The 23291-nt window shown below is 43.3% G+C and overlaps 1 protein-coding gene and 1 long non-coding RNA gene across 9 annotated transcripts in view; both read right to left on the bottom strand.

Moving 5' to 3' along the window:
• LOC105418562 (WW domain-binding protein 11-like) overlaps positions 1 to 23291 on the bottom strand; it is a 1118483-nt gene that overhangs the window by 563796 nt on the left and 531396 nt on the right. The gene's annotated exons all lie outside the window — the stretch shown is intronic.
• Positions 11204 to 13536, bottom strand: LOC115246908 (uncharacterized). Its single transcript, XR_003886012.1, has 3 exons — positions 13510 to 13536; positions 11860 to 12027; positions 11204 to 11260 (listed from the first exon to the last, which is right to left on the bottom strand). It is a non-coding gene; the product is annotated as an uncharacterized lncRNA (long non-coding RNA).

Here is a 23291-nt window from a genome sequence, read left to right as displayed (position 1 = left end):
TGGTGATTTTGAAGCTGATGATTTGTTTGATTGACAGCTATAAATAAACAGTTGCATCATCTTCTGGTCTTCATTTGATCATTTACTAGCAGATTCAAAAATAAACAAATGCTGAATCCTGATGGTCAACGCATGGACCCAGGCTCATTTAGAGGACTCAGACAGGAGCTGAATGTGACCTGGCAAAAGGGTTAGCAAAAGTGGCTATTGTGTCCTTCAGTCCAGATGGGTGATGCAGTGAGTCAGTCTTTCAAATGAACCCAAGCCCATGTTTTGGTTGAGGGTTAGTTAATAAATTGGAGTGATATATTGTTGCCACGAGGAATATGATCATTAATATGGGCCGGAGGGTTAGGACGCAATACGTTAGCCAACGGAAGCTCCACTCTCCCAACTAAATGCTGGTTCACCTGTCTTTGTATTGATCCAGGAACCATAAGGAGATCATTGGATAAAGACCAATGAGGATTCAGGAAAGGAAGGTCAATGAATAACATTTGTCTCATCCTTGATTAACTGATTATAGTTATTACACATAAGTGATTCAATTTTTCAATTCAATTCAATCTTTATTTATATGGCACTTTTCATACACTGGGTAGCACAAAGTGCCTCACAGAGGATAAAAACAACAAAGAGAAACAAGAGAATCAAGAAAAAGGACACACACACAGATACACACACACACACATGCATACACAAAATCAAACACACACACAAACAAGCTGAGACATGGCTGGGCACCGAGACCTGAGGCGAAGGAGATGCCACCTTTGGAGGCCCACCAGGCCGAGGGAGGTCACGGTCCGTGGCCACAGGTGGTACCGCCACAAAGACCAGCCCGACCCGGACAGACCGGAGGCTCCACACCAAAGCACAGAGCCCCCTAACCACCCAGGCCAGAGCTGTCCACGGGACAGCACCCCTAGTGGTAGACCGGAAACATCTCCCAGCCTGGCAGGCCCCCATGAGGAAACCCCATGAGGAAACACTGGAGCTAAAAACTGAAGGACTGAAACAGTAAATGGGATAAAAGGCGTAAAAGCTAAAAACTGAGAAACTAAGAACTGAGGGAGTAAAACAGTAAAGGTATCAAGTCAAATAAGGATAAGACATAAAAAAGGATGAGAACATAAAAGAAATTAAAAATAATCATAAAATCAGTTAAAGGCCTGATTAAAAAGGTGTGTCTTGAGCCTCTTTTTAAAAATCTCAGCAGCCTCTGCGGCCCTGAGGTTCTCCGGCAGGCTGTTCCACAGTCGGGGACCATAATAACTGAAGGCCGCGTCCCCGTGCGTTTTAGAGCTTACATGTGGAATGGTTAAAAGGCCGGTGCCGGAGGACCTCAGAGTCTGTGAGGGTTGATAGAGTAAAAGCAGGTCAGATAAATAAGTCGGGCCGAGACCATTAAGACATTTAAAAACGAATAAAAGAACCTTCAAATCGATCCTGAAAGGCACGGGTAGCCAATGCAGCGATTCTAAAACCGGTGTGATGTGCTCCCGCCCTCTGGTCCTCGTCAGCACCCGTGCAGCTGAGTTTTGTAATAATTGTAGGTTAGAGATGCTCTTTTTGGGAAGACCAGAGAGCAGGGCATTACAATAATCTAGACCACAAGAGATAAAAGCGTGCATCAGCACCTCCGTGCTGGCCTGAGAGAGAAACGGGCGGACTCTGGCTATATTCTTCAGGTGGTAAAAACCCACCTTTGTTATGTTTTTGATGTGTGGGATAAAACTAAGCTCAGAGTCAAAGATCACACCCAGATTTCTGACAGATTGAGATGGTTTAAAATCCTTTAATTTTGGTACAAGTTTCTCTCTCTGACCTTCAGGACCAATGACTAAGACTTCTGTTTGGTCCTGGTTGAGCTGTAGGAAGTTTTCTGCCATCCATGACTGGATATCTAGAATACAGTTAAAAAGGGCATCAACTGGCCCTGTGTCACCAGGAGCCACGGCGATGTACAGCTGCGTATCGTCAGCATAGCTGTGGAAGCTGATGCCGTGGCTCCTGATGACGTCCCCAAGAGGAAGCATGGAAAGATTAAAAAGGGTTGGACCTAAGATTGACCCTTGGGGAACCCCACAACCTCCTATCTTTAGTATTGCTGCGCCAACTGGTGGTCTTTTGGGTTGAGGATGACGGTGATCTATATGTAGCTATATGTAGCTATAGCGTCATTGGCCTCCACTCCAGCCACTCCTGGTAGTTCCTCAAAAACACTGAGTTTCTAGTGGATGCACAATCTGTGGAAGCCAACATAGAAACTTCTGAAGAGCCAAAGTTCTTGCAACAAAAATATAGTCCCCAATTAGGTTGTTTTGTTATCACACGACCCCGTCCCCGTTATCTTAAGAGAATATAAAAGAATGAGTGGAGACAGAAGAGAGAATGAGACGTTTCTGGCGCGTGTCGCTCTTGATTTAGTGTTTATTTTTGCAGTAAACTTAAAGGAGGCCTTTACACTTTATGTTTGATTAAATTTAAGCTGATATTCCATTCTTGACATCTTTAAATTTACTGTATTCATGGGAGATTTATTTGGTCATTTTGCTTCTTTTTATTTCCTATTTCCCACATTTATTCATAGTTTTTATTAAATTGCAATAAATCCTATAACATTGAACAGACTGACTAAAGTCAAATGACCTGCGGTTCCCACCGATAGCCGTCATTCTGATGGGTTTTTGCTGGCTGCAGCTGAAATATTCCAATGCTCCATGTCACAGAGACAGTAAATACTAAACCCTAAAGATTCTGAAGGCAGGATGTAAAATAGTAACGTATAATACAGACATTTGAAGAGACAATTAAGAGAATGTTTCCATGCTTCTAAGAGTGGCCGAGGAGCCATTTAGAACTTTATAAAGATGCATTGTGTGATACCAGGAACTAATTTAACTTCAAGGCGAAGCTGCTTCTGCTTTGTCGACCATCGACTGATCTCCTGAAAGTCCACCAGCGCTTTTTAAAAACTGAATTCTTCATCTATGGAGGGAGTAGACGGCAGATGTTTCCACAGATGCTCTTCACCAGTGGTCAGTGAGTGATGCAGCAGATGAGCGGGAGTTGACTGGCTTCAACCAGCCATGTCTCAATGTCTCCAGCCCATAGTCTGGATTCTCTACGAGATCAGACAACAGCTTCACTCCTGAATCCTGCAGCTGGTTCTTACTCAGGTCCAGTTCTCTGAGATGGGAGGGATTGGACCTCAGCGCCGAGGCCAGAGAGTCACAGCTGATCTCTGATAAGCTGCAGTGCCTTAATCTAAATAAAGAAGGGAAACTTTTATAAGGTTATAAGTGAAACCAGTATTCATCTGAAAGGTTAATCAAAGGCATGATCTGTAAATATTTAATTTAGTTACATGTTAAAAAATGATAGTAATATGTAATGACCACAATTCCAACCTCTCAGGTTTGCACTGTTCCAAAGGAGAATATATATTGTTCTGGCCCTCACTCTTCCCAGGTTCTCCCACCTCTTTCCCTCCCATCTCATCATGGAGATCCATCTCACCTGTGGCTCATCTTTAAAGGCACAACCTGTCTTAGATGACTTCCTGTCTCCCTCACCATCTCCCTCCTCGTTGGCTGGTGTCTACCAGGCACCCTCACCTAGTTTTGTCTAATTTTGGTTACCATCTGTCGGCTTTTTCATTGTCCTTAAATCAATTTATCATGAATAAGTGGTCCCCGTGTGGCCCCCCCTCCTGAAGGAACTGGGCACAACACACACACTCAGAAAGTGTGAGGACCCTCGGATGGAATAATGGACATTTTTGAGAATGGTGTTTACCTCAGAGTTTCCAGTCGGCAGTTTGGAAAGTGGAGAAAACCACAGAGCAGCTTCACTCCTGAATCCTGCAGCTGGTTCAGACTCAGGTCCAGTTCTCTGAGATGGGAGGGATTGGACCTCAGCGCCGAGGCCAGAGAGCCACAGCTGATCTCTGATAAACTGCAGTCAATCAATCTGAAAAATGCAGGATGAGGTTATACGGTGCAGGTCTGCATGTTATCTGCGTCAGTACTAAACCTACGTTAGTTCTTAGTCGGGTCAGACCTGAATTCACGATATTCCAAGGAATGTTTTTAATGTGGTGCATCACAGCAGTGTTGAGAACAGCCTCACTTCACCATCTTAGCAGCTGGTATATAGGTAGAAAAATGAAGACTGACCTGAGCCTCTCCAGTTTACAGTTTGGACTCTCCAGTCCAGAACAGAGCCGCTTCACTCCTGAATCCTGCAACGTGTTGATGCTCAGGTCCAGAACCCTCAGATGGGAGCGGTTGGACTTCAGAGCTGAGGCCACAGAATCACAGCTGGTCTCTGATAAACTGCAGCCCCATAGGCTAAAATAACAATTATTTTGAGAGAAGACAAATAAAGATCAACATGTACCAGAGCAAAACACAGCTTACAAGCAACAAACCTCTGGTCCTGCACCGGCTTATCTGCCGTATGTTCCTATTTTGGGTTCTTTCAGGGCGGTTGGACAAGATCTACAGCGTATGTAAGGTGTGTGTAGGTCAAAATACCTTCCAAGTTTGTGAGACCACATTTCTCAATAGCACTCAACCCTTGTCAGGAGTTGGGACAAAGCGACCCACTCCTGATAGCTTGTGGGCGATGCTGCAGCGACCCTGCAATCCCTACACTCTCTGGTGAAACCAAATCAAAGGTTTTAGACACTGCTGGATGCTGGAAGGGTGGCTATAGTCTGGACGCAAAAAAAAAATCAATCTTTATTTATATAGCGTCTTATACAATCAAAATTGTTTCAAGGCGCTTTCCAGAATCCCAGGGCCTGACCCCAGACAAGCAACAGTGGCAAGGAAAAACTCCCCTTTAACAGGAAGAAACCTTGAGCAGGACCAGGCTCATGTAGGGGGACCCTCCTGCTGATGGCAGAGTTCCCCTGACTGCACATTTCTCCAACAATGATTGGCAGCTGGTGTCACTTGTTCTCCAGGTGAGAGAAGGAAAGAGAGCCCCCCCACAGTGTGTTTGATTGCCCCACTGCAAGCTCAATGCTGCCAGAAAACATTGCAGGAGCATCAATTCCCCTCAGGGCATCAACAAGGACCTCAGGAAAAGGTGCAGCTGCCACCTACTAGAGACAAGCACACTGAGCTGAGATTCAAAGCCCTCTCCTCCCAAGAGAAGAGCTTGTTTGTTGGAGGCTCTTCTGGGCGATACCTGGTGCCACAGCTCCAGCTCAGCCCGTCTCTGGAGCTGAGGTGGAGCTTAGCAAGTTTCATGGTTCTCCACCACTTCCTCTCGCTGAGGACCTTCTCAGCTGGTGGTTTCTGCTCCACCTTCCAAGTTGAGCAGGTGATACTTCTGCATTCCTGCCACCAGTGTCTCTGCAGAAAGAGTCTTCTCTACTGTTTTATATTAGATTATAGAAAATTAGGATTTTTGGTTGATGTCTTAGATGTTGTTGACTAAGAGCAGGTTTTTCTTTAATAACATAGAAAGATTCGATGAGAGGAGCAAATGTATTATTTTATGAGCTACTTCCACTACTATTATACACATACTTCCATATTGTCTTAGATTGCAAGCTGCATTTATTGCATCGTTCATAGAAAGTCATATTTGTGAGGAGAAAAACTCCAATAAGGTCATTTTCTTTAATGACCATTACAACAGAAGGAGGCGATGAACAAACAGATTTATCTAAAAATGTGTGAAAACTTATGGATGGAAACCTTTTTAAAATGGTTGCATTGTGTAGAATCGGTGTAGAATCAACTTGTTGACTTCTGATTTGGACTCCAATGGAAGTGAGGTGCAACAATTGTGGATGCTGAAAGCTTCAGATCTTCATGAAGGTTTCTGTGGTTGGACTGACCTGCTGCCCCTTTAAGAGGGAGGCAGGTTTGGGCTTCTGGCTGGAATGAAGCCACCTCAGATGAGAATGACTGCAGGCTTTCGGTACCAAGGTTTAACAGGGTGCTCACTTCACACTTGGGCTTTTCTCTTTTTTGGGATGGCTTTTCTCAGGAGAGAAGGGGCATGGCACACTGCAGCAGCTTTCTTTTTGGGTTTTCTAGTTTTCCTTCTGATCTTTAAAAGACAGGAAGAACCATTTTTGATTGGTCTGAATGTTTGGGCGGTTTTGTGGCCAGCCTAAAATAAAACAAGACAAATCTACAACTGATACTTCCTTTCTAGTCATTGATGACCATCCTCACATGGGACAGATTTCCACAACCAATTTAATACTGCAAATCTGTCCTGTGTGGTCTTTTTTTCTGAGAACTGTAACACTACGTTTATAACAAAGATCAAACATGGAAACATTTATTGTCTAACTAGTTACACCTGGGAAAGTACTGGATCATCTCTGACTGACCTGAGAGTCTCCAGCTTACAGAGAGGATCCTGGAGAAAACCACAGAGCAGCTTCACTGCTGGATCCTTCAGCTGGTTCCAACTCAGGTCCAGAACCCTCAGATGGGAGGGATTGGACCACAGCGCCGAGGCCAGAGAGCCACAGCTGATCTCTGATAAACTGCAGTCACTCAGTCTGGAAAAGGAATAAATGAGGCAAATAAAAACACATTTCTAAATCTGAAAATGAAGAGAAAAGCAGAAAATGTAAAGAAATTTAGAAAAGAGCAACAGAGGCCTCCTGACCTGAGCGTCTCCAGTCTGCAGTTTGGATGCATCATTGCAGAAGACAGTAACTTTACTGCATCATCTCTCAGGCTTTGGTTCCTGATTAAGCTCAGCTCCCGTAGATGAGAAGGGTTTGACGTCATTGCTGAGGCCACAACTTCCCAATGACTCTTTAAAAGAACACCACTAGTCTGTAGTCTGTTGTGTATGAAACAAAAATAGTGAGTCAAACTTTGGGATTTCTCATCAACTTATCTGAGAATCTACCTCAACACAAATGTAGCTCATTTCCTGGAAAAGCTAAATTCAACACCGTAGAGCAACAGTTTGAACGACCATCAGATCTGAAATGCAACTGAATTATTCTCAACATTTGTCTTATTTAGAACAGCTCATAATTACTCAATATTTAAAATGATTGTAGCAAATGGTTTAAAGAAACGTGCATCTTTTTATCTGTCTATCGGCTCTTTGGATATTTTGCATTTCATCCAATTTGTACGATGGTGCGTCAAGTCTTAATTCAGCGATCCGATCGATGACATCAGAGTCTCTGGTTGCATCGATTGCCCTCAGCTTCTGTTCTATCTGCCTGTTTCCCTTCAAATCATTTTCACTGCACCTTTTGTTGCTAGTGATGAAGTTGCCACCTAACGGGTGTGGAAAGGGTCAAACAACTTTGTGGGTCACATAAAGGCTCCAAACGGAACCGCCACAAAGACCTAAAACACCCATTTAAACCAACGAGGCCGGCTGTTTTTACGTTGAACAAATGAAGCAAAATAGTCACGTGTCATTAGTTAAAATGTGTTTTTCTGTTGTTTGAATACGATGTATACAAACAAACAAAAGTTATTTAATGACATGACAGTCATTTCATGATAGTCAGTTAACTTGTGGCTCCTATTATTCCTGCCTTATGTTGGTTTGTCTGGATTGACCTTTGAACTTATATCCAGCCAGTGTTGAACATTTCTGGATGAATTGTTGTTGTTTTTAATTTATGGACGCTGCAATGGAGATAAAGAATTTAAGGAATGACCATTGGAGGGGGTATTGCTGCCTGACATGATCCACTCGCTTGATTTAAACGCCGATGTCCGGCCCCAGAAATCTTTACTTACTTGGCCTTCCTGCAGTTCCTCACAGCTGGAATCAGGCGACGTCGTCCGTCCTCTGAGGTGTTGAACAGCTGCAGGTCCAGCTCATCCAGAACCTCCTCTGACATCTGCAGCAGGTAGGCTAGAGCTGAACAGTGGATCTCTGACAGTCTCCTCTCTGATTTCTCCCCTGACTTCAGGAACTCTTGGATCTCCTGATGGACTGACTGATCCTTCATCTCCATCAGACAGTGGAAGATGTTGATGCTTCTGTCTGGGGAGATTTCATCACTGTTCTCCTCCTTCAGGTTGTTGAGGACCTTCTGGATGGTTTCTGGGTGGCTGTTCCTCTGATCCAACAGTCCACCCAAGATCCTCTGATTGGACTCCAGAGAGAGACCATGAAGGAAGCGAACAAACAAGTCCAGGTGGCCATTTTCACTTTCAAGAGATTTCATTAGTGCTCTCCTGAGGAAGTCATCAAGAGATGTGACTGGATCGTTATTTGTGTACAACCCAGCAAACCCGGAAAAGCGGATTGGTTTAGAATATTTTAGGAACTGATTTATAACCGCTGTGTCTTTCCTGGTGTAACGGTGGAACATGTAGACGGCAGCCAGAAACTCCTGAATGCTCAGATGAACAAAGCAGTAGACTGATTTCTGGAAGATCACACTCTCTCTTTTGAAGATCTCTGTACAAACTCCTGAGTACACCAACACCTCAGAGACGTCCAGTCCACATCGCTCCAGGTCTTCTGAGTAGAACATGATGTTTCCTTTCTCCAGATGTTCAAACGCCAGCCGACCCAACTTCAGAAGGAGTTCTTTATCAGCCTCAGTCAGTTCCTCTGGTCTCTGCTTTCCTCCATACTTCTGCTTCTTCCTCTTTATCTGAACCCTCAGGAAGTGTGAGTAGAGGTCAGTCAGGGTTTGGGGCAGCTCTCCTCTCTGGTCTCTGGTCATCATGTCCTCCAGAACTATAGCAGTGATCCAGCAGAAAACTGGGATCAGACACATGATGTGGAGGCTCCTGGAGGCCTTGATGTGTGAGATGATTCTCTTGGACAGATCTTCATCACTGAACCTCCTCCTGAAGTACTCCTCCTTCTGGGAGTCAGTGAAGCCTCGTACTTCTGTGATCCTGTCAACACACGAGGGAGGAATCTGATGGGCTGCTGCAGGTCTGGAGGTGATCCAGATGAGAGCTGAGGGAAGCAGGTTCCCCTGGATGAGGTTCACCAGGAGCACGCCAACGGACGATACTTGTGTGACATCAGAGATGACCTGATGGTTGTTGAAACCCAGTGAAAATCTGCTTTCATCCAGGCCATCAAAGATGAACAGAAGTTTCCAGACAGTCAGATCTTCTGCTCTGATCTTCTGTAATGTTGGATGGAAAACATGAAGCAGTGAGAGAAGACTGTGCTGCTCATCTCTGATCAAGTTCAGCTCCCTGCATGAGAGCGGAAGCACCAGACTGATGTCTTGGTTCTCCAAACCTTCTGCCCAGTCCAGACTGAACTTCTGCACTGAGAAGGTTTTTCCAACGCCGGCGACACCGTTGGTCAGAACCACTCTGATGTGTCTCTGTTGCTCAGATAAGACTTTGAAGATGTCCTGGCACTTGATTGGAGTGTCCTGGATGTTCTTCTTGGAGGTTCTCTCAAGCTGTCTCACCTCATGTTGTGTGTCCACCTCCTCACTTTGTCCCTCAGTGATGTAGAGCTCAGTGTAGATCTTGTTCAGCAGGGTTCCACTTCCTGCTTCATTAGTTCCTTCAGTCACATGTTCACATCTTCTCTTCAGACTCATCTTATGACCTTCTATCACCTCCTGCAGTTCACCACCCTCTAAAACAAACAATCTTTTAAATCCTTTTACAATTGTCATCTACAGCAGTAACACAGATGTCCTCAACTGGAAAATATTCTGTCATGTTTGAATGATAGAAGCAACAGTCGGGTAATGACCCATCTCACTGTCAGTTTGAAATGTTATGTCTTCTTATGTACACCTATTCTTTTATTTCATTGGGTTTCAATGTAATTTAGTCTATAACAACCATTTCCATGTCTTCCAAGAGTTTGCTTGGACTAAACAGCTGGTAAAAGCTGGATGATATTTAGAAAAACACATCAAACCTTCTCCAAACACATCATACTCAGCAGACCCATTGTCCTGTAAAGGTCACCTGCCTTCAGCTCTTTAACACTTTCCAGAACTAAATGACTAAATGTTGCTAAATACTGTCTAAGCATTTAGGAAGGTCTGAAGAGGGTCCAGGGGTTCCAGTGGAACCAAACAAGAGCTCTCTGGATCTTCTCTTGCACATTGTAAATACACAAGTTGTTCCTTTATTCCGACCCAAAAGTATCTTATAAATACAAATGTACGAGCTTACGTGAGACGCTGTTGTTCAGGTCGGCGGTCTGCAGTTCAGTTCTCCCTTTGTTTTCACCCTCGGGACAGGAGGAATCTCCAATGGAAGCAGACCGTTTCTGATCCCTGTCAAAAATGGGAATAGTGGTTATACATGTCTACTGGGCGTTAGCAACGCCTAAGAAAGGCTGCGTTCACTTCTACTTTCAGTTTGCTCTGACAGTTGAAGATTGAATGAACACTGAGCAAAAAATATAAAGTTATTTACGTTCTAACAAGCTCGTTTAGTTGGAGAAAAGTGTATTTGATCTAAGTGTTTAGTGGCTTTTCTTCATTGTGAATTTATGTTAAAAATAAAAGTGTGAAAATAAGGAATATAAACTCATAGAACAAAAGTTCTCCATTTATGCTCCAAATACAGTCGTCTGGTCTCTGAAACTGATCATTAAATAGCACAGAGGTCACGCGTATTCAAAAGCTTATTTCAACCATTTAGAAATGACTGATATTGTTGTCTATGGGTTTATTAGAACCAGGAGCCTTATAAATAGACTTTTTAATGAATTTTCATGACATGTGGTGGAACAGTGTGGCAGAACAAGCTGCACAGACCTGCCATGTCTTACCCATCCGTATCTAAATGGAGAGCTGGAGCACTCTGCAATGATGGATATTGTTGGGAAACTTTAAAATATATGCCTAGGAATTTTTGTGAGATGATGTTAACCCATGTAGGAGAAATGACCAGTTAAAAACAGAAGCAATTTTCAGTTTTAAAAGATTTACCACACTAAAATTAACATGGGAGTTAATGGGAGCGAACGCCTGACACGTTGGTGCACCGTTTCATTTTAAAGAGCTGATGAATTTCATTTTTCACGATAGTGGAGGCTAATACCCACAAAATGATGTTTTGTATGGTTGTGAAATGTTCTAAGGCAGAGTTATGTGGTTCAGAAAACCTTACTTTAAAGGTGAGCCTTGAGGTCTGATACCAAAGTTTAAAGGGTGCCACACAAACACATCATCACGCTTTAGTTTTCTTACATTTGGTCTGAACTTCTGAAGTTTATTGGTCTATCTAAGGACCGGTCACTCTTCAGGGACACCCTGCTGGGCACTGTGGACTCTGCTCTGTCCTCGTCCATCCTGAGGAAACATCAGAAATAGTGAGACTGTGATGAAGGTAAATAATCTGGAGAGGTTGGAGTTAAATAATCCCAATTCACTGCATTTTTATCAAACAGGAACATTTCTAATCCATTCTGGATAACAACTGAATCAATAAATCAATGATGTCTCTGTATAATTTTCATGTTTTCAGAGTTGAAGCTGCTTTTTTAACTGTTCCCTGCAGTGAGAAAAGAACTGGCACCTTTTCCAGCCCCTCATCCTGCAGCACTGAATGTGCTCTAAAGTTCTTTCCAGAGCAAACGTCTCTGCACTTGCAGCAACATGTTGTAGTCATGGATCCGTGAGGAGAACCGGATACAGGAAACGCCCCCACTTTGATCCCAAAACCCAACTGGTGGCCAACGGTGGTCCGGCAACGACGGGGACGCTGGTCCATCGGGCCGACAACACTGGTTTTCCACAGGCCAACATGGTGAAAGGACCGTGCACCGTTTCATTTTAAAGAGCTGATGAATTTTATGTTTCACGATAGTGGAGGCTAATACCCACAAAATGATGTTTTGTATGGTTGTGAAATGTTCTAAGGCAGAGTTATGTGGTTCAGAAAACCTTACTTTAAAGGTGACCCTTGAGGTCCAATACCGAAGTGTAAAGGTTCGTCTTTGGACATGTCGCCCTTCAGGGACACACAGCTGGACACTGTGGACTCTGCTCTCTCTTCCTCTTCCATCACACATTCGCTCATTTTTAAATGTGAGTCTAAACGGTTAAGCAGGAACAGTCTGCTGACACAGAAAAGAAGGTTAAAGAACATGATTCTCAGCATGAAGACAAGCAGAGGTCTGTCCAATGACGTATTGTTGGCTCATTCACATCCAAATCTATTATATGATGTAACCCTGTACATCATACAGGCCACATATATATTGGGGAAAAGTTTTGGGACATCTTAAAAGTTTACACCATGTTAAATATAAAATAGTTGTGGAAAAAATGTTTCTCCTGGGTGTTTCAGAAGGTGCGGTGGCATTAGACGGACGCACACAAATACAAATGAAATCATTTTTTATCTGGTTATGGTTTATAAGAAAACCTAAATTCTTTCAAGATGTCAGTTCTCAACATTAAATTCAACAAATAAGATTAGAATGCATTCAAAACTAAACAGAAATACGTCATCACATCATCAAAGTGGGTCAAATGCAGCATCATCTTCTGTCATCTCAGACAGGATTCCAAGAAGAGGATCTTCATTTTCAACAACGCACCTTGACATCTCATCATGGCTCGTCTGTCAGATTACAAGCAGCTTTTTTTGATCAGGCGCATCATGTTTCTCACGAACACATGATGGTGCTGGAAAAAACATTTGTAGCCTGACCTAGAGGTCAAAACTCTGCATGGCGTGCACAGCTACTAGTTGCAGCTGCTGGTTGTGGCGGAGGAGATCCCAAACATATCTAGCAAGCTTGTTTTGGAGCAGAGCTTGTCCACCACCTCTGACCCCACTCATCACAGAAGTCCCACCATATCCATGGCCAGGTGTGTTGGCAGCATTGGAGGCAGCCTCAGGAAAAAGGTGTGTCAATATCTCAGAAGTGATGATCAAGTTGCCACAACCCAACAGAAGTCAAGCAACCCAACATGCTGAATAGAATAGATGACACACAGCAAAGGGCAAAAAACACCCAATTCTGCTCAGACTGATCTGATCTGACCACATGTACAGGACCAAAAATATCAAAACACCATGGGTTTAGGTTTTGTTTCGTTTTCTTGACTGCTTCATTCAAAACAGAACACATTTCATAAATCCATAATAACAAATTCATATTCCACAAAGACCCAGTTGTTAAAACAATCAAATGGAATGCCTTGATCGCTCCCTCTTTACATACTCTCCTTTTTTAAATAAAGGATTGATTGTCCCCCTGGTGGAGGGACAAAGAGAGGAGGCTAAAACTGTCGCGTTTGTGTCCCTCTTTCCGTGGATTTTTCCACTAACTGCAAATAATATTGTCGACTTATTGTGAGTATTAAAATGTGCTTCCTCAACCTCTAAAATGTTGGCTCAGGGTTAGCGGAAAACGCAGTTAGAGGAAACACGCTACAAAGTTTGATCATCCGTCACAACATTCCCGTCCACCAGCCGCAATGTGCGTCCGAAACACGCGCACGCTCATTGCGCACACGCAGCTTATTAAGCCGCATCTCGCAGCGGAACATTGATTCGAGACGACAGCAGTGAAAGAACCAAATGCTACCTGAATATTAGAGGTTTTCCATCAGGGCTCGGTCACTCAAGATGGAGCCCGAAGTTGAGAACTTTCCTTTCACTTTCGCTTCTTCTTCCTCTACACGTCACGTGTTCGTGGTTGGATCGCGTCATATCCAGCACAGGCGCCTCTCTTCAGAACAATTTGGTCCACGTTTTAACTGAAATACTGGGAAACAACTGGAGTTCGTCTGACAGATGTTCGTTTTTGGGTGCGGAATCAAACTGGGTCAACTTTTTGATCTATAGGATCCCCTCTGGTTCAAAGTGTCCCTATAGGATATTGACAGTACTGACCTTTTGGGGGCTGCACACACCTCTTAATGGTGACGGCACCAACGGAGCTGATCCAGTTGTCATCAGCTGGCCAGTCTGACTCCAGCTCATTAGGGGGAATTTGCTGATCTGGAGGAGAAGCTTTCAAAACTTGACGGGCTGGGGGGGAATGACTGTAATTTTGGAATCAGCGTGCCAATTTTATTTTTAATCAGAATAATTTAGAATAATTTCAACAGGATATTTTCAAATTGTTCCCCAGTGTAACTTCACCTGAAATTGTGGACTCCAGAATATCACCATTAAATCCATTTAATCACTTAATAGCTGTGGAATTTGAGCCATGAGAAAAATATCTCTCCATCATGATTTCCAGAATTTTTCATCAATATCTGAGATTCTTCGAAAGCTTCGCTCGTGTTGGGTTTTTATTGCTTCTGCTTCATTTTCAGGCACAGTTCTTTTATTTTTAAATCAAATCAAATCATCTTTATTTGTAATGTCTGTTGTAGTCAAACTTGGTGCTATGCAGAATCCCAGGGCCTGATCCCTAACAATCAACAGGAAAATCTCCCCTTTAACAGGAAGAAACCTTGAGCAGGACCAGGCTCATATGGGGGGGGGGGGCTCCTGTTGATGGGGGGGTGGGTAGGGAGAGAGGAGGAGAAGGGGGAGGACAGGTAGAGGAGAGACAAGGCAGACATCATTCAGTTCACTTTAAAACCCACTACATTATATATTCTGAATAGCTGGTGCTGGTAATCAGAAGGATAAAACTATTCTGTAAAAATGTATATTTAGCTTTGTGAAATGGTATCGTATAGGTCAAATAAGAAAACAAGATCAACTGCTGAACCAGTGCAATTTATTTTTAACGTGTTAATCTCCACAAAGAAAGAAAAACCACAAACAACAAGTTTATAGTGGTCCAGTAATGCGCTATAGTCATACACCAGTACAGTTAACAATAACTCATGTTTTCCACCTGCTTTTCCATCTTCAGTGGGAATAATCCAGGGCGTTCTGGGCTTGAACAAAGGTATTAAAAGCTGGCTGAATGTCTGAGGTGACTGAAGGACACACTTGGGCTTTTCTCAATAGAGAAGGGGCACGGCACAGTGCAGCAGGTTCTCATCTTTAAATTTACTGTATTCATGGGAGTTTTATTTGGTCATTTTGCTTCTTTTTATTTCCTATTTCCCACATTTATTTATAGTTTTTATTAGATTGCAATAAATCCTATAACATTTAACAGACTGACTAAAGTCAAATGACCTGCGGTTCCCACCGATAGCCGTCATTCTGATGGGTTTTTGCTGGCTGCAGCTGAAATATTCCAATGCTCCATGTCACAGAGACAGTAAATACTGAAGAGAATTAGTTTATCTTGTTAGCATCTTTTATCTTATTAGCATGTGTTATACTATATGTTTTTGTTTTATGTTACAGTTAGTTCAGAAGTTAGGGATAGTATATAATCTTTAGTAGGAATACACATAAGCAAGTCAGTTGACCCTTCTTTGACATGAATACTGCTTAGACAGTTGGAGCCAGGCAGACAGGAAATGGTAGACCCTCATCGTAAAACATGACAGCATAATTTACTGGTGATTGATAAGTTCCTGGACAGGAATAAGACCTCTGATCTGGCCATCTGAGAAGACAATGGAGAAGAAGGACTGCACCAACACCAAGGAGGCTGGAAGAAGAAGATGAGGTCATCCAAGAAGAAGGACTGGATTGGACTGAATTAGCATCAATAATTTACATATGTGTTTCTATAAAAGACTGGGCCAAGGGATAGTTAGGTGGTCAGACTTCATGCCCTGACAATTGATTCTGTTGTTGCTAGGGTTATGAACTGGCCCAGAGCTCTGTAATATTTGTATCTTGAATTGATTCTATTTGCTAAATACATTTTGAAATTGGCATTTGTTTACTTGAAGTCTTCATTTAAAGAACACGCGGATTGGCAGTGACACACGAGAGGTATTGCGATCCAACAATTTGGTGACCCCGACGTGATGAAGACAGAGAAGTCATCTGAGGCAAAGAATTCAACAACGGTCACTTTGGAGGACAACTGACGACAAAGGGATCCCTAATAAAAGGTAAGCAGACACCTGTTTAATCAAAAGTTCTGCACATTGGCAATTTCCAAATTTGTCGTCACTGTCAATTGAAGTGTCCTAGTTATAAATTCCAGATACAAATATAGAAAATATTGAAACGACTGCAGGAATTACGGTTAGAGTCCGGAAAATAGACGGTTAGAGGCCGGAAGTACTGTTGAAAAAACAGGGAATAGCCGGTTAGAGGCCGGAAGTACTGTTGAAAACACAGGGAATAGACGGTTAGAGTAAACCGGAACTAGTACAGTGCTGTATTGCTGTATACACAGCACTGTATATGAAAAAGATTTGGGTTGGGACTCGGAGCACAGTTGACGGGACGGACACTCCCGACGCTCGAGATTTGTGTTTTTGTGTGGGTTGGAAAAGTGCCAGAGTGAATGTGAATTAAAAGGCTCTTTGTCCTTGGGAATTAACCCCCAGAGTGGAACCGGATCAAAGACGTTTGATCTAGAAGCTTGTTTCACTGAGGCATTGAGTTGACCGTTGGATTCATTCACATTCAGTCTCACTTGGGAGCATAGTTAAAGATGGAACTGGAATGTGGTAAAGCGTGTTGGGATCAGGGAGAATGTTCTCCCTATCCCTGGTCTGTGGAAGAACAGTGGAAGTGGACTCTTGATCAGGTGGTGAGTGGCATGAAAGAACAGGACAGGAAAAGAGAATTGGATGCAATAAAAAAGTTGTGGAAAGAAGCTCAGAAGCAAAAGATACTTCCCCCTCCAGAGGTGAAGGTTAATTTAGCTGAAGCATTGTGTAAGTGGGAGTCAGAAATTCACACTAGATTACAGGATCATTTGGATAATCCAAAATCCAAAGGTTTTATAGCAGGAAATTCATGGCAAAAACAGGGTAAGGAGTTAGAAGATGAGCGTCGAAGGATACATGTTGTGGCTGTGACATGTGCAGCGGTGCACTATTGCAGATCTTGGAGGGTCACACGAGTGCCTAATGTAGAGAAGCCTTCAATAGAAGATCCAAACCAGACGGTGACACTTAACACCACTCTTTATCCAGCATTACCTACTACCACTTCCCCACCCCCATATCAATTGCCAGTTTTGACTACTAACAGTGGTCAGTTAGATGTGGACAGAGATGAAGAAATGCAGGATTTACGTGAGACAGTGGGTGAACTTCGGAGACAGGTTAGAAGGATCAAACAGGGACAGGAAGATGTTGAAGATAACTTAGGAAAAAATGAATTTAGAGAGGAAGCTCAGGTGGTTCGCCCTAAAATCTCCCAACAGACTATATTTTAAAAAACAAGATAGTCAAAAATCTGCATTAAACGTCTTCAAAACAATTAGCAATCAAACAAAACAAGTAAAAAGAGCTGATCTCTCAGGAGGATTTGCCAGGGCTGAGCGCAGGGAGGAGAAGGCAAGATTGATTTATGGCAGTGATAAAGAGGAGAGCGAGAATAAGACAGATACCTTCAAAATTCCGGCTACATTTATTGGAGAATTGGAGCTTCAGGAGTCTGTTGAATCTCAGACAAAATTATATGAAAAAGATCCAGGTTTATTTTTGGAAAATTATGAATCAGAATCAAGGGAAGAGAGTGAGTGTGAGGATAGAGGTGAACTGTTGACAGGGGCCATAAATAATGAGGAGGGTTAGGGTTAGGGTTAGGGTCAAACAGGAATACACACAAGGAGTAAGGGGCCCGTTTCAGGAATGCCGCAGTTCCAGGCCCCTCTGATACAGAAAAGAGGAGGACAGCTACCAGTATATGTTCCGTTTGCTATCACAGACATTAATTGTTTGGTGGATAAGATGCCCCCACCTGCAGAGGGAGGCGGCAAGTGGATGTCCAGCCTTTTTAGTTTAACACAGAGCATGCAGCTGGCGATGGGAGACTTTAGAGGAATTTTAGGTAGACAAGTGTCTCTCTGGGATTTGGATAAAGTTGAGGTAGCAGCAGGCATTAAAGACAGACCTAATGCTGCACGTTTTGGCCCATGTGCAACCAGGGTTGGTGAAGCTATGAGACAGATATTTCCAATATCTCCAGGAGCAATGCAGAACCTAAGATTTAAGTGGGAGGAAAGTGAGTCGGCACATGGATTCCTTACGAGGTGTAAAAAGGAATGGATGTGTGCCACAGGGTGCCATCCTGGCTCAGATAATTTACACACCACTTTGTTCCGTCAGGCCATAATTTTAGGACTTCCACAGTACACATAATTAATTTCATTGTTGTGATTAATTATCTTTGTATTTAATCACTGATTCCAATGGCAGGCCAATCCAACAAATGACAAAAATGAAATGAAGGAGCGCAGGGCTCTTTATTATCTCCTGAAGAAGTTATTCCACTTTGATGAGCGTCAGAGAATCTCTCCTGAGAAAGCCCTGCAGCATGACTTTATAACAATGGGGCACCTGAGAACAGTGGAGAGCAAAGACTAGTGAGTGACATTATTTCTATTTGATATCAGTGAGGTTAGAGGTTTTTGAAACATTTAGAGACATATCAAGCCACACAGCACAGCTAACTCCCACTACATAGCTGATTCTACTGAGTACTGTGTATCATTAATTAGATGTAATATTTGTACCAGTTAAAGCCTTCCGGTCATTAGCATTAAAATTAAGTTTGAAACTTGTAAAAATTAATTGGGCCAATAACGTGCAAATGTTTGTACAAAAATCAAGGAGCCTATTTTGTTATTGTACATTTTTTAATTTACACAATGTGTTTTTTGCAGCTTGAAAATGTGTGAAAAAATGAACAGTTTAGCGTTCACAGAGGTTTCAGCTGATAACTCAAATGAGAAGAGAAACAAAAAGAACTCATTTGAGTCAGAAATAAGAAGCTCTTCTCAGAAAGAGGCAAAGACTTTGGAGACGGAAAAGAAGCCCACCAAAGAAGGAGACATCAAATCCTTTAAGGGAAAAGTGTTCAAGGCAGAAACCAGCGAGTCCTCTGAGGCAGAAGCCAGTGAGACCTCTGAGGCAGAAACCAGCGAGTCCTCCGGGTAGAAACCATCATGTCTTGAAGGGAAAATTCACTCAATCTCTGGAGGAAATAGACTGTGAGCCCTCACAAAAAGAAATCATCAGGACCTTACCAGAAAAAGACATTAATTTCTCAGAGGAGCTTCTCTGCCTTGCTAGTAACAGGAAGTCCACTGAAGGGGAGGCCAATAAGGCCAAACATACGGAGTCCCTAGTGGAAGAAGAGAGTGAGTCCTCCCAGAAGGAAATCAGTGATACTAAATCCACGGAGAGCCCAGTGGAATACATAGAGTCCTCGCAACAAGAGTCCTCTGAAGATTCTGTTAGTGATACTTCTTGTGTAGATACCTCAGTAGACAATGCTACCTCACTATGTGAGGAAGAAACAGTCTCCAGTAATGGAACTTCTGATGGTGCATCCTCTGAAGCTGACAGCTATTCATCAGAGGGTGTCTCCAGTAGTGACTACTCTGATGCCACCACGTCTGAAAAAAGCAGCAAGTCACCTTCTAAAAAGAAAGGCGTGTTTAGGGTTAAAGTCTCTAAATGGTTTGCCAAAGTCTGCAGGCATTTAAAGAGTGTATTCTGTAGCTGCATGGAAGTCAACTGTGTTGAATAGTGTGTAAGGACTTGTGGGTGTGCTGTCTGTGCTTGAATTATGGTTTGTATTATTAAAGAAGATATGGATTGTGATAGTGTGTTGATTCACTGGGTGGAAAGGTGGAATCCAGCACAAAAAAGCTCATAGATTGATTAAAAACAAACAAAAACATCATTTTGTAAATCTAATCCTCAACTAATTCGCTATCGTCGGTGTGAGGACGTTAAATTAACCAGCGCCCCGTAAAACGAGCTAAAGCGCCGACTGGTCCGCTCAAATCTCCGATTAACTCAATGCAGAACAGAGCGGGAAAACGGCTCAGAACCGACAAAAGCTTCGTGTTTAACTCGTTGTTTCTCCGTCACCGGGTAAGCTAAAGTTATGAAGCTCGACATGGTTATATTTCAAAGTCTTGTGGTTCTAACGTGCCCAGATTCCATAGAATTGGACGGCGTTAAGCGGTCCAAAACGGGTGGTTCTGATCGCGAATCTGTGTGGGGGGAGGGGTGGAGCAGCTCCCAGCCAGTGGGTGTGGGAGGGGCTGCCTGTGTGCGTCACATTCAGCGGGAAAATAACACGATTTCAAATGGCAGCTTTCGAATTTCCCATTGTACGTGAACCCACCGCCATTTCAATTGATCCAGTCCCAGCCTCGCGCTTCACTCCATTTGGCGCTTCACGTAAGTACAAATCTTCTACATCGCTCTACTACGGTGGCGGAGAGGTGCAAAACACTTTTACAAGCGGCTGAAACAAATTTACAAATAACGTTTTCCACTGGAAAGGGAATTACTGAGTGTGTGTACTTGTGAGTGTGTTGGATTGTGGAACAGTCACAGGATCCGGCCCTCCAGAACAGCATCATGTCCAGGAGGAGTGCCCAATGAGCTCTACTACTTACCACACCGGTAATATTTGATGGTAGATTGTCTGCATTTATTTGGTTTTTCAAATGTAATAATATCTTCTGTGTAACATAGGTTGACTCCAGAGACTGTGGATTTCAAATTGAACAGACTCAACTGGATGCTTTTCCTGAGGCTCCCCTGACAAGAGCTCCATGTGGGGATGCAAACATGCAGGAGTACCTGGACTTGGCCATGCAGAGCAATCATTTACAGAAGGCAGAGTACTGGCAGTCTGCAACTGAGCTGTATCTGAAACTAAAGGAAATTACTCAGCTATGAGTTGAAAAGACATTTATTAGAAAGGTGTAACTTGTACACAAAGTGTCTTCATTTGTCACCCACAGCATCATTATTTTAAAGTGGGAAATATGAATAAACATAATGCGTAGTAATGAGCATGAATTTCCTTTTTTTAATAGATACAATCCTGAACTACTAGTGTTTCATGAACAGAACAGTTTCAGAATGATGGATCTAAAACTGCCCCCCCCCCTCCAAAAAAACAAAACAGCCTCTTACTTTAACATCATAGGAAAAACACTTGCAACTGCACCTTTAGGTGCACCAACGGCATAACAAACATTTTTAGAGTCCAAGCTCCAGGGGTCATCCAATATGGCTTATAAACAGCCAAATCCTGGACTATTTTGAATTGCAAAGTCCATTTGTGCCTTACACACTGTATGACCCCAGGAGTGGTCATTTCAACACGTTTGAACATGTATTTGCCATTGGGAATGGAGAGTCATCCAGGAACTCTATTCGTGGCAACGGTTCCAACCCAGAAGGAGGAAGTGATGTCAGCCCTGTTGTAAACATCAAAATGTCTTCCACAGACACAGCAGCCTCGCCTTCTGGATGTGGTCTGGATACAAAAGGACATAAGTTCCTTCTGGAGTGTCCCGGTTAAATGTCCTCATCTTCTGGACGGCTTGTCTCAGGATATCAGGTGCTTCTACTTCTGGGTCTACAAATAACGGGAGTGTTCTCCCTCTTAGAGGTTTTAGAGCAGTCCCATTTGGCACCATCATTCCAATGTTTATCTAAAAAATGAAAAAGGTACGGTTAATTTCATGTACTATACAAAGTAACACAAAAGATTATACATACACCAGTGTTTCCCATTAATTATGGAGAACATGGAGGGAACATGTTCTAATTTATGTCAACAGTTCCATAGTTAGCCGAACATGACTGGAAACTACCCTCCAGATACAGTAGTTGCACTGTCGTGCCCAGTTGCTTCAGCAAAGCGTCTCATCTTGCACGAGTGCTACATGCTTTAAAATCTATGCACAGATTCCTGTGTCAAATATATAAGTTCTCTTACATAGATCTATTTTTGAGTTACCCCGAGTCAGACAGTCGAGTGATAAGCTAATACAGCCAGTACAACAGACCTGGACGTGTTTTCGCTCTTTAGCCCGAAGTCTTCCTCTTGGCCCGTAGTTATAAGACTGACGCTCCTTGGATTTGGAATTTCTGTACTCCAGGAACTTCTTGTATGCTGGGAAATGTTTTTCTGCTGAAATTAAAGCTTACAGAAAGTTGCAGCTGCTAACCAATGGTACAGCTGATTCAAGTTGTACGTACTTCAGATAGCGACGGCTATGCTACACTTACTTTGCTTAGCATTATCCGGCTGTTGAGATGTCCCCTGTGCGGCTGGTCCTTCCGCCTTCCGTCCATCCCGCGTCACCATGAACTTCTTATCCGCTTCCGGTTCAACTGTTGATACAGTTGGTAATTCCCTTTCCGGCTGAAAAGGTAACTTGTTTTGGCCGCTTGTATAAATGTTTTGCACCTCCCGGCTGGCTCCTTTTTCAACCAGAAAGGGAATTACCAACTGCACCGACGGAACGCATCCATTGGCCCAACAAAGGGTCGGTGATTCCCTTTCCGGTAGAAAAAGTTATTTGTAAATTGGTTTCAGCCGCTTGTAAAAGTGTTTTGCACCTCTCGGCCACCGTATGATGGGGTAGCTGGCTAATGTATTATGTCTATCAACTCCTACACATAGGAACTTGTGTGTGTGCTTCATGAATATCTTTTCTCAAATTTAGGACAATAGCTGACAATCATATTTTATTTTTTATTCACCACAGTAGAAACACAATGAGACATATACACATCGACGTATTTCAGAAGAAGCAATGGAAGATGTTCCTCAACAGTCTGACCAGTCGGCCAAAAAGGCCACACTTCTCTGAGCGGAGGTCAGGCTGGTTGTTGTCAGTGCTCCCCTCTGATTCCACATCCAAACAAACTGAAATTGAGTTCATGTTTCCCTCACAGTCGCCGTAACCACTTTGGGTGGAGCTAGTTTCCAACTGGACATCGATAGCTAAGTCACTGGGAAATTCAATTACACAGGCGTCCCCCTCCTGTGCTCCTGGCTGCCTTGAAGAAGACTCCAAACTTACATCCCTCCAGTGCTCATCAGGGCCTGGGAGGCTGACAGCATTGTTCTCCGGTGGACCCTGAGGGGAGCTCTCATTGAGAAAAGGATGCTGCAGGACCTCCAGCGGTGTGATGCCTTCATCCTGGTCAAGCTGCATCATCCTTTTAAGCAGGTCCGCAAACAGGTTTTTGTCCTCCGGGTCTCCATGAGCCACGATCACTGGTACATCATCCAGTCTGATGCTGGTGAATGTCTGGGCCTGGAGACCTGTTTCTTCCTCATATTCGCTTGGTGTCTTGAACCTCCAGCGATGTTCACCGTCGACTTGCTCGCAGAAGTAAGATGCAGTGTCCTTCCCCCGGTCCAGAATCTCATCTGACGGCTGGCCGTGACACTGGATGATTTGGCTCAGCTCATCGGATTCCTCTTCCTTTAATAAAATGGTGGACGCTGTAGCGACTTCCACAGGTGTTGCACCAGTAGACCATA

The sequence above is a fragment of the Takifugu rubripes genome, chromosome 19 (genome assembly GCF_901000725.2).
Source record: "Takifugu rubripes chromosome 19, fTakRub1.2, whole genome shotgun sequence".
Classification (NCBI taxonomy): domain Eukaryota; kingdom Metazoa; phylum Chordata; class Actinopteri; order Tetraodontiformes; family Tetraodontidae; genus Takifugu; species Takifugu rubripes.
Note: the sequence above shows the minus strand (reverse complement) of the source record. Positions and strands in the feature narration are given on the sequence as shown.